Below are 18475 nucleotides of genomic sequence, written 5' to 3'. Positions count from 1 at the left end.
ACCCAGGAAACAGATCAACCACTGTTATTTTGAAAAAAGAAGCTGAAATGGAATATCTGAGATGGAAACCTCAGCTGCCAGTTTGCCTGGCTCTTTAAGTTTAATTTCGATGGTGTGGCCATTGCGCTAGAGTGGTGAGAATAGGTACCTTCCAAATTAAACTGAGATTCACTTATATAAGAGGCATCATTTCAAGCCAGAATGGTTCCCAGTGTCTTCCTTATGAAAAGAATAAGGTACCTCCATTTATAACGTCATCCCTCTTCCTATCTTGAAAGCAAGAATGAATTTCCTGGCACATGCCATTTTGAAGCCTGTGATAAACTTAATTTGAGGCTTCTGCTAACAACATTTCAAATGTATTTCAGTTATTGCTCTCCAATAAAATCCATTTTTTCATCTCCTGATAAATAACTGCTTTAGGCACCAGAAACAAACAATAGGTGGTTCTTGAACTCTATCAGTCAAAAATGTTCTTGGGGAAAGACTAAGAACTGGTCTGGATTCAGAGGTGACATCTAACTGAGCAAGGCAGTGCCCAATGTTGATAAATCAAAAGCAGAAACAAAGTCTTTGGTTTCTTCTATGATAACTCAGAAAGGCATAAAAGTATGGACATACCCAATCTCAGTTAAAAAGAACACCATTTTAAAAAAGAATGCACTTCAAGTTAATGGTCTATTTAAAATGGACCTGAGAATAATAAGGAAAATCAAAAATGCCTGATGACTCATTTCTTTAAGAATCACTGCATTTCTTTAAGATAGTTTGAAGTGAGCAAAATTAAAAATCATTAATAGCTGTGTTACAGAAATGGACAGGAGTATGCTACAAATTATGTTAATCTCTTTATTAAACTAGAAGCAATTGCATAAATTAATTCCCAAATGACTTAACAGACTTAATCCCTTCAAATACCAAGGATTAAGAATGAAAAAATTAACCAAATAACCATGCTAAATCCCCCTTCCTCCACAGTCATCCTCACTCTAGTCAATCTTCACAGAAAAGAAACATCTTCTTTCCTCAACTGTCAAGTTTGCCATTCTCCTTCTCAGAACACCCCTGTATGTCTTATTCTTCTACACAGCAGAGCTTCAGATTAAGATCACTCCTCCAATTTAGCCAGGGTCTCTCTCTCCCTCAGGTTTGTGTCTGCAGCATTTAATTTCCTATTCAAGCACTGGAAATCCAGCTGAAAAAATGGTATGTCCAGTTTAAATAAAGAACTAAAAGTCCTAAAGAAATGCTGGTTCATCAATGTGATTACTTAGAGATGTTATTGTACAGCCTCCAAGATACAGTTTTGAGCTTGGAGTTGATTTGGGACTGGCAGAGTACAGATTTATATAGAAGTTTTTATCTATATGTGTCCTTTAAATATAACCAGGTTCCTAACAGCAGGTATGGAAATAGCTGGTATAGCAGGTATACTAACTTGTCTACTTGCTCTCAGTACTGGGCTCTAATATTGCCCAGAAATGTCCTGCCTCAGAAGGAGGAGGTTGCTCTGCTCTGCATCCTCACCACTCCTGCCCATTCCCCAGGCCTGGTACTGGTCTCCTCAGAGGTCAGTTCAGCTCATTTCCTTTCCTGTTTAATTCTGCAAGAGCAAGCCTTGCTGCTTACCTTAGAACAGCTCCCCATCTTCCCAAGAAGACAGAACATTGATAGAATACTGATGTGACCTATAAGGATATTTATTTATTGTTCTCTACCTAGAGTGGGTTCTTCATTAAAGCTTGCTATTTTGAATTGAATTAATCAAATTATAACAGCAAAATTGCTCCCAGGTTCAAACTAAAAAAATTAGATTTATCAGTAAGACAAAAACTTTTTTTTTCATTAGAAACACTAAGATCCTTTGAATATTTGGTATGAAAGAACCCAGTGAACATTTAATCTAATTCATTTATTTTATGTACTTTTAATAAAAGAATGCCAGTGAGGTCAAATGGCATCTAATATTAAATAGGCAGTTATTAGCAAACCCACACAGGACCTTCTATCCCTACATATCTATGATTACTCATTAAACAATGTGATAAATTCTGTACTACAAGGTGAAATAATAGACTATTTCCCACTTCTATCCCAGTCCCAGCATGACAATTCTTCATTAAACTCTGTTTTCAACAGAGAGGGTTTTAATAAAGACAAGACTGGATTATAGGCTTTAGGGATGAGGCTTGAGAAGTGCCAAGGTTAGACAGATTTCAGGACCCTACCAATAGCACTGAAAGCATAAAAGCCAACCCGGAACAATCAAGAACAACCCTTAAATAAGAGACTTACGCCATAATATCATAATGAGTTATATATAAAATAAAACACAAGATAACCCTAAAATTTAACCACATTATTTATAGTCCCCAATATGTTCGTTGCAGTTGAATAGCCAAAACCAAATGAAATGCCTATAAATGATGTTGCTATCCAAATTCCTGATGGAATCTGACATTTCCTTCACCTTACAGAAAATGTTTAGTACTCTTCTATCCATTCCCCCAGGAAACAATTCAGTCAGCAGAGAATCCATGAGCACAGAAAATATATCCCTATTACGGAAAGAACATGTAAAATAAGTTTCAGCCGTAAGTTTTTTGACACTATCACCCATATGGGTGAACTGGCCAAAAAAGAAATCACTTGGCAAAAGATTTTTCAGCCCTAAGATGTTCCACATGCTAATTAAGGGCTCTGTTAGGAACCTGACCTTCAATGACAAGGTGCTTATTAAACCCCTTTGGTTTCTGCCTCTCACTGTGACTGGATTAGATAAAAATCTTACTTAAATGTTAATAAGAAATTATTTTAGCTCAGAACTTTGATGTTGCATGTGCACTGTGGATATGAAAGTCTAACTTAATACATAATTGACAGACTGCCCCTCCCCCTGGCACCAAGAAATAGATTAAAACTTAAAAAAAATTTTTTTTTAATTTCGTATCTTGGCTTTAAGGAGATTTAGCTCATTTTATTATAGGTAAGTAGATTTTCTCTTTGGCACATAACTTAGGTAAGCACAAAAACAATCAGAATCTAAGCTGGGTGACAGGTAGTATGTCAAACTTAACAAAAAAAAGTATGAATAACAAAACCAAGGATCAGATGATCAGATTTAACAAAAGCACAGAAAGTTGCTGAAGACAGAAAATAAGGAGAAAAAAAAAGAAACATTAACAAATATAAGATAACTCCACTATTAAGTAATAAAAATAGACAATGCATTTCTCTAGTAGAATTCTGAAAATCACCTGTTGTTATTTTTTTCAAATACTGCGACTATTTGGATCCTACCCTTCATGTCCTACATCTCTGTCTTGGTAGTCTGCATTTTAATAAATTCCTCTCAAATTAATAGCCAGTTTCTGACAACCACTATTACAGAGACACAGAGAATTATTTCTGCATCCACCCAAGTACATTAATAGCCAGTAAAGGGTTTTGCCATTGAAGGAAAAATTTTACTTTATCCAATCACTCTACAATATCTTCATGTACAAAGTCCATCAATAAATATTTTATTAAAATATTTGACTGTTGTCCAATCATTTCTAATGTATTACCTTGTTAATTTCTTTAGCAATATAAAACAGTGAAAACAGAGGGGCCAAGAGAGGAAACTAGCTTTATTCACATCTGTACCTATACCAAATTTACAGAGCTCTTGCAAGGGTGGATGATCGCTCTGCATGGATACATTCTATAACACAGAAATAAAAAACAGATGGATTAAATAAGTGTTCTAAGTAGTTTGGAGTAATTGTGAACCATTTATCCTAATACTTAATATGATAAAGGTTTATTATGGGGGGACATGGAAAAGTCAATGGTGGAATAAGTGGAGAGATGCAATAGGGTAGGGCACTCTCTCTCCTGTGGAATTCTACAGAATTCAAGCTTAACTGCACCTGTGAATGGCATGTTTCACTAATGTAATTCCAATAAATGTCTGTTCTGCAAGGTATCAAATTTGAAATCTACTCTGCGAAAGAGAAGACTTTAAATGAGGTGTTGTGCTTCAAAAGGATGACTTGGTTCTTAATAGATCATTACACTCATCATCCTGATCTAGACAAGTATCTGATATTACTTGTATGAAGAGAGGAATATTTGCAGAAGAATAGTTATAAAACAATTATAGAACAATTATAGTAAACAAGCATACAGAAATCAATTGCATTTCTCTACACTAATAATGAAACATCTTCAAAAGAAATTTTAAAAAATGATCCCATTCACTATAACATCAAAAACAATAAAATATTGAGGAATAAGTTTAGCCAAGCAAGTGAAAAATCTGTACAACAAAACTCACAATACTGCTGAAAGGAATCAAACTAGACACAAACACATGGAAAGACAGCCCATATCCATGGATCAGAAGAATTAATATTGTTAAAATGTGCATATAACTCAAAGTCATCTATAGATTCAATGCAATCCCTGTTAAATGTCCAATGGCATTCACAAAACTAGAAATAGGAAAAGAAAAGCAATCCCAAAATTGTATTGAACTGCAGAAAACCCTGAATAGCCAAAGCAATCCAGAGAAAGAACAAAGCCCTAGGCGTCACATTTCCTGATTTCAAACCATAACCACAAACCTATAGAAATTAAAAGAGTATGAGACTGGCACAAAAATAGAAACACAGAGCACTAAAACAGAATAGGGAACTCAGATTGAAACCACTGTATATATGGTCAACTAATATTCAACAAGGGAACTAGGAACACCTAACAGGGAAAAGATACTCTCTTCAACAGTGTTGTAAAAACTAAAGGAAAACACAGAGAAAAACAAAATTGGACCCCTATCTTACACCACTCACAAAAACAAACTCAAAATGAATCAAAGACTTGAACATAAGACCTGATACCATAAATTTCATAGAAGAAAATGTAGGAAAGAAGCTGCATAGGACTAAATGTCAACATCCAGAAATAAATTATTTTCATTGTAAAAAACAGTAAATAAAGCACTTGTCATTTAGTGGAGAGCAGTGGTACAGAAATTAAATGGTCCTATTATTTAAATGCAGAGAAGCAAAAGTGGATCCAAAGTTCAGTAACTTTATTCCCACTCAGTCATTTCAGGATCTACACTGTGACATGTAAAAACTAAACGGGTTTAATGCAGAAATATTTACCATGTGAATAGTATAATAGATTATTTTATTAAGCAATCCAACACATTTGGTGATGAATCAAAGATCATCCTGTCATTTTTCACTATTACCATTGTTCTATAAAATTAAACACAATGTAAAAGTTTACCTTCTGAAATTTGGCTACAATTTTAAGCACTATTTAAATCTGTTTTTAAAAGCAGTGCAGGAAAATAATAACCAGATTTTTGATTTATTATAAATTCTAAATGGTCTATTAAATAATTATATGGATAAAGTCAATGAAATAAGATTACTCTCAGTTTTCTATTCTCTACTACTGAGCAATTATTTTTCTCATAATCTTTTATTAAGTGAGACTCAAATCAGGCCTTAAGATGAAACTTAGCAAGAGCAAAGTCTGTAAAAGAAACAATGCAACCAAGTCTAAAAACATCCTGCAATTCATGGTCCTTACTCTTCTCCAATTCAATCACTTTGTTTTAGGATTGCCACTTATGAGTAGAGTTCAGGCAAGAAGTGCAGTGCTGCTCAGGAAAGCTGTGTCTGAGAAAGAGACTTAATTCACTCAGCCTGGTAGAAAACCTTCAGTAATGCAGTTACATGATATAATACTGATTATCGAACCTAGGAGAAGGTAGGCATCTCCAGAACAATCTCCCGAACAGTCAGGAGGGATCAGAGGGAGAAAAAGATCTCATGAGGATGGAAGGAGCTTCTGACACCCAACATTAATGAAACTTCATAAAGTCCCACAATCCCTTATCCACAACTCCAAAATATGAGAAGTTCTGAAAAACAAAACTTTTTTTCCAAATTGCACTTGACAGCAAAATGTAACCTAACCAACATAAGAACTTCATTCATTCCACTTAGTATGAATATTCTTAAATTACTCTAAAGACATACTAACACGTTTGATTATGGGATATTGCTTTAGACCCAGATGGTGACGCTACATAATATATTGTATAGGTATCATAACACCTCTATAAAATTAGAATGATTTTTTGAGAAAAATTAAATTCTAAAATATTTCTGACCCCCAAAGAGTAAGGGATTATGAACCAGTATCTTTACATGTCTTTTCTGTCAACCAAATCATCCCCAAGAGGCTTACTTTCATATCCTAAGAGGTGACAGAGTAGATGTGAGGAAAAAAAAAATAACATTTACAATAATTTCAGATTGTGATAGTGTGCTGTAGACTCCTGTAAGTGGTATGACCAGAAAAGATCTCTCTGAAATAACTTAAAGTGAGACCTGAAACGAGAAGTCAATACACTTCTCTTAGTATAATAAACAGGGACATAAACATCCCAAGCAGACAAGATGGCAAGTGTAGGTATGAAGGTGGCAACAATTTTGACATTTGTGAGAACATGAAGATGACCATGGAGCACAGTAAGTAGGATGAAGGAAGGTAAGAGGTTAATCGAAGAGAACAGATGGGGACATAGTCCAGGGTAAAGAAGCTGGATTTTTGTGCTAAGGGTATTGAAAAAATAATAGAGGTATTTAAGTGAGAAGAAGGACATAATCGGATTTATGACTTTAAAAGACAACTCTGGGCATGAAAAGACATGGCAAAACATAAGTGTATGAGTGAAAAGAAGTGAAAGAAGCCAATATGAAAAGGCTATATACTGTATGGTTCCAACTATATAATATTCTGGAAAGGGCAAAACTACAAAGATAATTAAAGATTGATGGGTGCTAGGGTTTTAGGAGGAGGAAAAGGATGAATAAGTAGAGCACAAAGAATTTGGGTGGCAGTGAACATACTGTATATGACATGTTTATGGTGGCTACATGTCATTAAACATTTGTCTAAACCTATAGAATATACAACTTAAGAATGACAATAGACTGTGTGATAATGATGTGTTAAGGTAGATCCATCAATTGTAACAAATACACTACTCTCTTGGGAGATGGTGACAAAAGGAGAGGCTATACACGTGAAGGGGTACAGGGTATATGGGAAATCTCTGTACTTTCCTCTCAATTTTGCCATAAGCCTAAAACTACTCCCAAAAAATAGTCTTTTAAAAAACATAACTTTGACTGATTTATGGTGAATAAACTATAAAGAGGCGAAAGTAGAAAGAAGATCAGTCTGGAGGCCTTTTCAAGAGAACAGGAGAGAAAGGATGATGAATTGTACTAGAGTGGTAGATAAGGATGCAAGTTAATCCTTTACAAGGTTCATCACCAAAACTTAATAGATTATATAGGAGGGAGCAGGAGTGAGGAACAGAGGTGAGTACAGAATTGTTTAGGCTAGAATCATGAATTCTACTCTGGCTATTGTAAGTTTTATATGCCTTTATCAAGATAGAGATGTCAGTGGGCATTTTAATACACAAATCTAGGGTCCAGGGAAAGATATATTTGGGAGTCATAAGCTTATGGATGGTCGTTAAAGCCATGGTAACCCGGGGGGTTCATGAAATGACTCAGGGAAAGGGTACAAGTAGAGAAATGAGGTTGCCTGGGATCAAGACCTGGCAGACTTCAAAATTTAGAAGTCAAATGAAAGTTAATCAGAAAGAAAGCCAATAAGAAAGGAAGGGGAATAGAGAGTAGTATTGTGGAAACAAAGAGGAAAAAAAAAAGTATTCCAAAAGGTCAATTCTGTTTTGTACCGGAGAATTATCCAGTAAGAGGGCAGTGAAGTATCTAAATATTTTAAACAACCTTCACTATCACTTCAGGCTTGCTGGCAGGTCCATGAGGAGGAGGAAATACCATTAACTGAACCACAATTATAACCCAGTGTGAGTTCAGTTGGTAAGCAGTACAGAGTTCAAAGTAAAATCCAAGGACACTTGCTCCCTCTACTCCCACTGTCCTCCAAATGGTGAACCCCACACTCCTTCTCTCAGCCCCAGTTTCAACGGTCTCTAAGAAGCCCATCCTTACCAGCCAGAGGCCAGGAGGTCCCAGGTTACATGCCTTCTTAGGAGAGTGTACTTCATATATTACAACCGTGTGTTCAAAATCCTTCAAGGATTAACTCAATGCTGGAGGTTGGGGGAGGGATATATTCCTGTATCCACTATTTCCAATATGAAAAGACAATATGTGCTTAACAAATGTCTATAGAAAGATTATCATTCTTTTAATGTGTGAAACTTTGCTGCGACTGACAGTGGGTGGAGTTTGTTACAATAACAGACTAAAATAGTTTCAGCATCACCAAATGGCTTTATGCTGAAACAAACTTAAACTCAGATTTAAAATAATCCCTTTTTTCCAAATCATATGTGATATAATTTGAAAATCACAAACTTAAGCTTCCTATATATAAACATTTACCCAATTTGTCTTGTTATAGGGCTAAGAATTCCTTAAATATTAACTCATTTTATTTTAAAATTGTGTAACTTGTACAAGCATTTCTTGAAAGGAGTCACATATTTAATCACTGTCAACCATCCTCACCTTAGCTGAAATTAGTTGGAATAGTTAATTAGTATCCTTTAGTCATGATACAACATGATCCAAGACTGGTAAGCTTTGGAGGAGGGGTAGTGTTCTATTAAGATCTAGGGGCCTAGGATTAAAATAAAAGATAAAATTATCAAAGACCATTTTTCATCGCTATACCAGGAGAGTCAAACAATGTTTCAGAGATAAAAACTGGCTTAAAGAGGTAGGTATAAAGTCCAATTGACAACTTCTTCCACCCCACTACGGACACAGGGCTAGTAAAGTAGCACAGCTAAGATTCAAGACAAGTACTGTCTGGCATGAAAGTCCAAGCTCTTTCCACTGTTTCATGCTTCCTCCAACTCCTAAAAATCTACTCAGATAACTACCTACTATTCAGCCATAAAAAACTATAACATAATGCCATTTGCAGCAACACGGATGTCCCTGGAGAATGTCATTCTAAGTGAAGTAAGCCAGAAAGAGAAAGAAAAATACCATATGAGATCACTCATATGTGGAATCCAAAAACAAAAAAAACAAAAAAAAACATAAATACAAAACAGAAACAGACTCACAGATGTAGAATACAAACTTGTAGTCGCCAAGGGGGAGGAGGAAGGAAGGGCCAGACTGGGAGTTCAAAATTTGTAGATACTGACAGGCATATGCAGAATAGATAAACAAGATTATACTGTATAGCACAGGGAAATGTATACAAGATCTGGTGGTAGCTCACAGTGATAAAAAATGTGACAATGAATATATGTATGTTCATGTATAACTGAAAAATCATGCTCTACACTGGAATTTGACACAACATTGTAAAATGATTATAACTCAATAAAAAAGGTTTTTTTTTAAAAAACTTTAAAAAAAAAAGATTTGCAGATATTGCATTTTTTACAAATTGAATGTTTCTGACAACCGTATGTCAAGCAAGTCTATCACCACCATTTTCTCAACAGTATTTGCTCACTTTGTGTTTCTGTGAAATATTTTGGTAATTCTCTCAATATTTCAAACATTTTCTTTACTGTATTTGTTATGGTGATCTGTGATTAGTGATATTTGATGTTACTATTGCAAAAAAACTGGCTTGCTGAAAGCTCAGATGATAGTATTTTTAGCAATATTTTTAAATTTAAAAAAAAAAGATAACTACCCACTGAGGAAAGTATTCCTCTTTTGCTCCTAATTTATACCCCAGCTCAGCAACTTAATATTTGTCAATTTAAAAGTCCACATAGAACAAAAGCAAAGGTCAGTATTATTGGTAGTTTACATATTCAAACAAAAGACCCAGGTCTGCTCTGCCAAAGACCTCACAGTTAACACATTGCTCCTGGTCTAGTCAGAAATTCACATAGGTTCAATGCTTACTATGTGTCAGGCACACAGTTCTTACAGATATATTACTGCATTTATCCACCACAGTAACCCAGAGAAGACGTAGTTTCCTCATATTGTTTAGATTAGGAGACTTAGGTTCAAAAAGAAGAAATAATTTAGATAATGTTGAACAGCTGACAGGTAAGAAACTGATTTGCTTCCATGTAAGCAAAGCAATTAGTGCAATTATTCCTAGTCACAGTCTTTCTGCCTCCAAATCAAAATTCAGTAATTTTTAAAATGTGTTGGACTTTGAACTGTTTATATATTTTCAGGAAAATCTATTTAAATTGTCAAAGAAATTTTGACCTGCTCCTCATGTCCACTCTTAGCTGTTATTCGGAAGTTCCGGGGTCAATATTTCTTTAAGCACCAAAATGGCCCAGAGCCAAGTAGTGAGACAACAATCTTCCTTCTCCCAATCTAACTCATCAGCATTAGGCTGTGCCAACAGGGCACAAATGTAACTTGGATGCAAAGTGAAACATTCAGTCCAAACCCAGAGGGTTCTGGCCGACATGATGCCAAATAGATTGTGTGATTTTTTTCTTTACACAAATGCCCACCCACTACAGAACTGTCTAGCTCTTGTGATCTCAAATAAGAGTCCTTATGAGTTCGGATATTCACTTGAGGTGAAAACAATCTCTATAGACCATAAAACATGTTGTCATCCCTCTGTAGAATAAATGACACAGTAAGAAACGCCAAGAAAAATTATTATATTATCTTCCCTTCATAAGTCACTCATCTACTAAGCTATATTACTCCTTCTCAGCTCCATTTTGGTCTGTATATCGTTCCAGGTGAATAGCTTGTCTTCTCAAAGACGTAAGTTTCCCAGAGTCAGCAGAGAAGGGGTTTGGGTTCTAAACAACTGACCCCTTTATTGGCCTCAAGCCACTGACAACAGAATCAGTATATTCCTGATCAATTTAACTTGAACTTGTACAATTTTTAAAATGCAGGAAGGCAGACAAGCTCCTGGCTGTCTTCACTTTTAATCCCTTTCAACTTTTCTACTTTTATGAGGCCTTTTAAAAATTTATAGCTCTTTCATTTGCATTGAGAAACACAGGTATTTTTCATTCTAAATCTTATTTCTCATAAGAATTATATCTCATATCTAATAAGAACTCTGAAAAAAGAATCACAAATTGACAGAAGCTGAGTACCAAGTGGCTTCCCCGAGGTTCTCTCATCTTGTAGGTGACAGAGCCAGAACCTGAATGAAACTTTCTACCACCAAATCTTCTGTTCTTCCTAACTAGGCTCAAAGACTCCTAGTTCTTCATATCCGGGATATGAGGGAAAGAGAACTAAGTTGAGAAAGGCTCACTTGGTTGCTTCCTGATTGTATGAGCCTGGGCAAGTCACTGAGCATCTCTGTATCCCAGTCTCTTCCACCAAGAATGAGAATAGCCAGGACCTTCCCCTGCAGAATCCTCAACTGGTCTTCCTGTTTCTATTCTTGCCATCCTCAATTCATTCTCCAGGATGCAGCCATAACAGTATTTTTTTAAACATAAAGGCCCTTTGCTTTCCTATACACACCTTCCAATATTTTGACTTTGCACATTGAACTGAGCAATGAAAAACTTCTCACTATTATTTACAAGGCCCTACATGATCAAGCCTCTGTTGCCTCTTCAATTTTATGCATACCACTCCCTATTCAGTCACTATACTACAACCACCCTGGCTTTTTTTCACATTCCTCAAACAAACCAAGTTCACTTCAGTTTCACAGCTTTCACTCTGGAAGCTGCCTCTGCCTGGAATGTTCTCCTCATGGCCAACCCATTCTCCTCATTCAGGTCTCAGGTTAAAAACCATCTCCACAGAGAAACCTTCTCTGTTCTATCTGAATCTTTCTATGTAGTATCTACCTGGGCCCTACACCTCAATCTTGACCCATCACCCCATTTCTTTATTTTTACAACACTGCTCATAAATTATCTTGTCTACTTTTTTGCTTTTCATTTATTTTCCCTTTTCTCACTCTCCACTCCCAAACTACAGTATGTGCTCCACAAAAGTAGAGACAGTCTGTCTTACTTACCACTCTATCTCTATTATCTGTTGTATCTCTAGTGCCTAAAAACAGTGTTTGGCAAATGCCAGGAGCTAAAAAAATACTTTTTAAATGACAAACAAGTCACCTGTAAAAACCCATATAAATACAAGATACAATCATTGTAAATTCAGATCTCAGATTTGTGACCTTCTGTTTTGAACTGGGGCCAAAGCTTATTGTCCCACTGTCTACAAAAGAGTATTATTAAGCGGTTTTTTTTTTTTTAAGAAAAGAAGAAATTTTGGATAAAATTATTTTTAGTGTTAAAGCAGTAACTGAGGTCAAATGTATCATCCGTGGAAAACCAAGTCTTGACACTGAAGTAAGGCCTGTAGGGACCTCTCATAGATTATAGTGCTTAGTTAATAGATTACAATTTTACATCTACTTTAAGGTAATGAAACAATATTTAAATTTTCTTCCCGTTCTTCTAATTCAGACTTTATTAATTTAAAACACCTATAGATGTACAGAAATTGCCCACCACAATCTTCTTACCTTACCCACCTCCTCCCTTGCCTTCTCTTCCCAAAACTCTTCAGGATTCTGAATAATTACTCCTCTGCCTTAGGCAAGAGATAAAGAGAAGACTTAGCCCTGGAAAGGAAAGGTCTCCCTACTCTCTGGAAGCGAAAAAGAAACCATTCATACTAAAGTAATGAGCTACCCAAGATGACTCCAACTCAAGATTTTTCCCTTCTTTAAATTCCACATAGACTTGCAGTCAGGGCCAGCAAACCTCTTTTCAGTGATCCTCTCTGATTATTGACCCTTAAGTTTAAAATCATAACTAAGTGGTAAACATCTTTGAATAGGGTCTATAGCTTATATTTTATTCTTATCTCCAAAGCATAGGACTTAATAGATATCCAATAAATGCATATAATTAATCCCTATCAATTAATATAAATTAAGCACATCTTATTATACTTACCTTTTTTTGATATTTCCTACATCTCTCATAAATGCATGTTTAGGCTTACAAAGAGAAGAACAAATACTAGCACATAAAATACTAAAATGCAGAAAAGTTCCTTTAAAAAAAACTGCTTTATCACACAGCTTATAAAACTGAACATTAATTGATGCAAATGTGCTGACATACATTTTAATGTTTTTATTTTCAAGTTCATTTAACAAGTGTTGCTCTTACTTTACTTTCCAGAAGAGAGATTTCTTCATGCCTGTGTTAATTTCTTTATGATTTTAATATTGATAGTCATTTAACATTTTACCATCAGGAGTTTCTGGACTTTATACCCACTAAACAGCTCAGAAGTAACCTTGCCAGAAAGAAAAGGACATAAGATTAAAGAAATGGGGCGGAAAGGAAAGAGTCATTCATTGATAATACTTGGGGAATATAATGTTTCATATTATTACTCTAAATATTAATTCCTTGAGGTTCTCGTTAATCAAATGATAGAAGTTGAAGAGATAATAACAAGAGATTACTTCAACCATCTTCCTACTTCTCAATGTTAAGTCACTAAGAAATGTGATATATTCCTTTTCATCTCCACCTACCAGCTTACCTGAGGAATTTTCCCATGTGAGCAATTCTCTCTCGTTTTGGAAACATTCCCTCCCTCACCTAGCTTTGTCATATTTAGGGAAACTCTTGAGAAAATCATTCCTATTAGCCTGACAAATGATTTCTGACCTCAAATGCTTTGCTTCTCTAACACTGCCTCTGAGCTAGGAAACAGAAGGAAGCTATAGAAGATCCCTTTAACAGCAGAAGGCAGAAACTTAGTCATGCTTCGCTGTTTTCCCAGCTACTTTTATTTCTACTGGAAGACTAAGCTTTCAAATTGACAGTGACTATAAACAGAAAGCTTAAAAACTGGATGGAAGAAACTAGCCAACTATTATTTAAATACAGCTTTGACCTTCTTTTCAAAAATAAAACATTCAAATTAACTTGATTTCAGAATATGCTCTTCACTATTTTCTTTTTAAATATTCACAGAAAAAAAATCTTTTTTCTCACCTAGCTGACCTATCCAACTACATTCAAAGAACTATTATCTATTATCTACCATTAAGTAAAGTATCCCTTTGATCCTTACCTTGAATGAAAACACATAAAGTCACCAAGTGAGAAGCATCTCAATTGCAAATCATCTTTTATTTTTCAATTTACCCTTGTGACTTTTAATTTGGGGTCTTAAACTTAAATTCTGTTTCATTAAAATATCATCCCATATCAGTCTGTTAAACTGCTACCTTTTGTTCACTATTTTTGTTCCAGTGACTGCTTTTTCAGATGCTCCCCAGATGTCATAAGCAATGACAATTCAGATCTCATCTTTCAAGCCTGTAAAAGTGGAGTCCCTATTCAACTTATCTCTAAAATTCAGAGTTAGCAAAGCTGAAAAGGGGAGGCATTCAGAATATTCTAATGGAGAACCATCACTAAAACCTGTAGAATTACTCATGAATACTGAGGTCTCCAATCCCATCTTGTGAAGAGGCACAAAAGAATCTGTGTTAGAACCAGTTCACCCATTCATGAATATCTGTCTCTAGGGTCAAATTTGGGGAGCTTTTAAGAATAAAAAAAATTATAAAAACAAGTAACTGAATAAAGATCAATAACTTGAGAGAAAGATGTTGCCGGGGAAAGGGACAATAAAGTTAATCTGTTAATACAAACAATATGAGGCGAAAGCCCTGCCTTGTGCAGTCTGACCCCTGAGAACCCCATTTCAAGTTGAACTTGATCTCTACAACTAGCTGTATTTTTCAGACTCCAGGAGGCCCTCGCCTTAATGTCACCTGCCTCCTATTCCCCATGCTATTTGCTCCCACCTTGCTCTTTCTGTTCGATATCTTAAAATCCAAATCCATAAATTTGGGTAAAAAATGCACAGGCATAAATTAGCTTCCCCTTAAATGTGCTTAGAAGGACAGGCTTCCTCTGGCTCTCTTAAATGTGTCCTAAAAAACTGAAATTCAAGGCTGAATTAAAGAAACCATTGCTTGCCCAATTATGAGACTTGTTAAGATTCTCATACTCCAATGATCTTCTGATTTAAATTTGGCAAATATTTATCTGGCATAAAGAGACTTTTAATGTTTTAGCTGCGATCTGAATCAGCTCTCAAGTTTCTAATTATCTGATTTGTGTATTTTACTATAGTCGATGAGACTCAAAATTTCTACATAGACTTACTTCTCTCTGAAAAATTTCTGTGCCTGAGACCCCTGTCTTTGAAGAGCACACAAAACTTGGAATCAGACGACCACATGAGGAAAGACCTGGCCACATATTTGAGGGGCAAATCAAAGGAAGCCAAGAGGTAGCATCTGGCATTTGTCAGTTGGCTTGCCAGGAGGAAGCAAGAGGTCTACCAAGGAGCTGCTAGGATGCCAGGAAAATCTGCATTAGATTTGGGATGCAGTGCAGCAGCCAGATAAACAACAGGAAGACAGACAACAATTTTTAGTGCCTCCAGACAGGTCACTATGATCTAAAGAAGATTTAGCTGATGTTCAGCAGACTACCAGCAGACTTTTCTGGCAATGGCAGATGTAATAAACCCATTGAAACATGATTCCCTCAACCCCAGTATAAATAATCTATAGTAGATGAGGAATGGTAGACAACTTAGGTATATTTTAGTGTTATTTATGATGATGGGCTACATTGTGGGAGAACATTATTTCACAACAATGCTATAGAAAGTCATTGCTAATCATCAAGACAAGCATGTGAGATGAAACTTATTAACCAAAATACAGACTCTAAACTGATAAAATATAAATAATACGTGTGTTCTCAGCCCCAGATGGGCTACCACTACAAAAACCAAAAGAAAACTTAAGGTCAATTGGAAAGGCAGATTTATAAAAGATAAATTCTAGTCTATTCTATTTATATTAACACAGAAAGGATTTTTATACATGCAATAGATGTTGGCTGATGGGAGAAGGCACAGTGGGCATAATTTTGATATTGTTCAACACAGAATTCTTCATGGGAAACCATCCTAAAAATGAGGCCAAAATTATCCCACTCTTTGACTACTAACTGAGTATTTTCAAGAGAAAGGTAATGCTGACCAAATTTTATTTTAATCTACTGTGAAACTATCTCTGGCTACAAAAAGTAGAGACTCTAACAAAGGATTAACCCGTGAATTTTTGTATCCGTATACCAACAGACTATCTGTTGAAAAGGCACTGTGATACAATGGAGTAGGTATGGATTTGGAAATAAAAGATCTGCATTGACCTGAGAATCCAACCTCATATTCCCCACTTATTCTTAGCTGTGTGACCTTGGGTCAGTCACTTCATATTCTTCAGACTGTTTTTCTTCTGGAAAATGGCAATGTGAGGGTCTCCTCACAGGGATTCTGTGCGAGTTAAATGAAATCTTGTGTGTGAGAGTGGTGTGATTACTAAAAATTGACTACAGCACTTATGCTTATTCATTTTTAATCAGAGAATAGTAACTCAACTAATTTTATTTACGGCAAAACGTTAAATAAATTTCATTCAAAAAGGAGACGGAAAATAATTTGGAAGATTTTAAATGAAAAAAAAATTTTTGAAACTTAACATCTTTTCCCTGCATTAAAAAGAGCCAAATACCTGCACATTGTCATCAAAAACAGGATGGCTTTCAGGCAGATTCAAAGCCCCTCTCTCCTGATGTCTGAGTTCAGCTGTGGCCTCTCTTGAGCTCTTCCACACCGAGGATTGTCCTCTTTACAAGCATGTTCGGAACAACACAGAAAGTGTCTGTTCATGGGCTTCAGAAACACTCGGTTTTGCGGAAGCTCCTTTGAAAGATATCAAGGCAGCCACTAAATTAACATGAATGAAAAGACGGGTTACGAATATGGTTTCTAAAAAGGCAGCGGCTTTTTTCACCCTTTGTTGAGAGTCCCTCCCCTGTAGGTCCGAGATAGACAACAATGTCCCCTAAAGGTCAAGAAAGTAGGGAAGACGGGGCTAAAACGGATACCCCCCGGTTGAACACTGGAAAGGGGGTGCCTGGAGGCAGGGCTGGCGTCGTGGGCTTAATGGGCGACACCTGACCAGTCACACACCGGGCCCATCAGTCACACTTAGGAGGACCAGTCTGTTTCAATGCTCTGCCACCACAGTCTTGAAATTCTTAAAATTTAGCACAATTTCATTTTTCTCTGTACTCCGCACGACCCAGAGGAAACTCAGGGAGCCCTCCAGCCTCCGCGAAAATACACTGACAAAGCGAAAGAGCTGCAACAGGGGCCTGTGGTGACTGTTTCCAACCCGGGACACAACCAGCGACTCTGGTGTCTCCCGTCCTAAACACGGAGGAGTCCCAGCGGTCCCCCTGCCCACCTGAAAAAAAACTCACAGTAGCCGGCTGGACGACGCGCAGACCGGGGAAGACTGGGCGGCTGCCCGACACGGGCCTCGTGAGGCGAGGGGACGAGGCGGCCTCCAGGCTGGACGCGCCCCCTGCACCGCACGCCAGGTCCGCCCTCAGCGCGCGACTGTCCCGGGCCGCGGGGGCGCCGCGTCGTACAGTGCCCGGCCCGCTGGCCCCTGGGCGGCCGGCTCCTCCTCAGACACAGCTCAGGGCCGCGTCTGGCCTGGGACGGGCCGCGTCTGGCCTGGGACAGGCCGCGGGCACTGCCCTCCGCTCTCCTCCTTCCCCGCAGGCCTGAGTGGACCGTCCGCTCTCTCGCCCCCGCCCCCACCCCATGTGCGCAGGCTCAGTTCCCCGTCGGCCCCAGGTGCGAGGAGCGGCTTCCCTAAACCCGCGCCGCCCCCGCCCTACACCTGCTCCTCTCAGGCCGCCTGTTGACAAAACCCTAGTTTCTGCATTCGCAGAAGCTTGGCCTCAGAGAAAAGAAGACGTTTTGTAAAAGTGACGAATTGGGATGAAACTTTTTGAACTTTTCTTCCCAAATGCCAACGCTTCTAGTCTGGCATCTCTTGGATCGATAACAAGCCCCTCAGAGCAGTCCGAGTTCCTGGGGGCTCGAGTGCTCTCCGCGCCGCACCCGCCCTGACCCTCCAACCTCCTGGGCGCGGATCCCCATTATTCTACATTATCAAACAGCAGCAACCTGTTTCTCTGAGAGAATTCAGCCCCTTCAGAATCTTTCCAATTATTTCTTTTAAGCTACAGTCTGTTCCCTTTAAAAACTGGGGTTGAGAAGAAAAAGAAAGAGAAAAAGGACCAGGAAATTTTGTCCGTTTTAGTCCAGGCTGCCTGAAGCAAAGGATTCCTCAAGAAGTGAGTGTGCTCTCTGAGACCCTTGGAAATCAGGACCCGGGCAGAAATTTGCTTGGTCCCACAGTGTCATCTAGGGGATGACTGGTGAAATGACAGCCTCCTAATCCTTTTTCTGCTGATATTTATTATCTGCAAAAACACACATTCAGGGTCACAGGGCACAATTTCTACCTTCTCTTCTCAAATCAGCTGGCC

At 37.5% G+C, this 18475-nt stretch overlaps 1 long non-coding RNA gene across 1 annotated transcript in view; it reads right to left on the bottom strand.

Annotated features, from left to right (window-relative positions):
- The window catches only part of LOC123613122 (uncharacterized), a 492248-nt gene extending 474547 nt beyond the window's left edge, over positions 1-17701 (bottom strand). The window contains exons 1-2 of the long non-coding RNA XR_012510231.1: positions 17393-17701; positions 16639-16853 (exon numbers count right to left, since the gene is read on the bottom strand). This is a non-coding gene — a long non-coding RNA (uncharacterized LOC123613122). The remainder of the gene's footprint in view (positions 1-16638; positions 16854-17392) is intronic.
- Between the last annotated feature and the right edge of the window lie 774 nt (positions 17702-18475).

This window comes from Camelus bactrianus, chromosome 11 (assembly GCF_048773025.1).
Source record: "Camelus bactrianus isolate YW-2024 breed Bactrian camel chromosome 11, ASM4877302v1, whole genome shotgun sequence".
In the NCBI taxonomy this organism is placed as follows: domain Eukaryota; kingdom Metazoa; phylum Chordata; class Mammalia; order Artiodactyla; family Camelidae; genus Camelus; species Camelus bactrianus.
The sequence above is the reverse complement of the archived record's forward strand: the minus strand, read 5'-3'. Positions and strand labels throughout refer to the sequence as shown.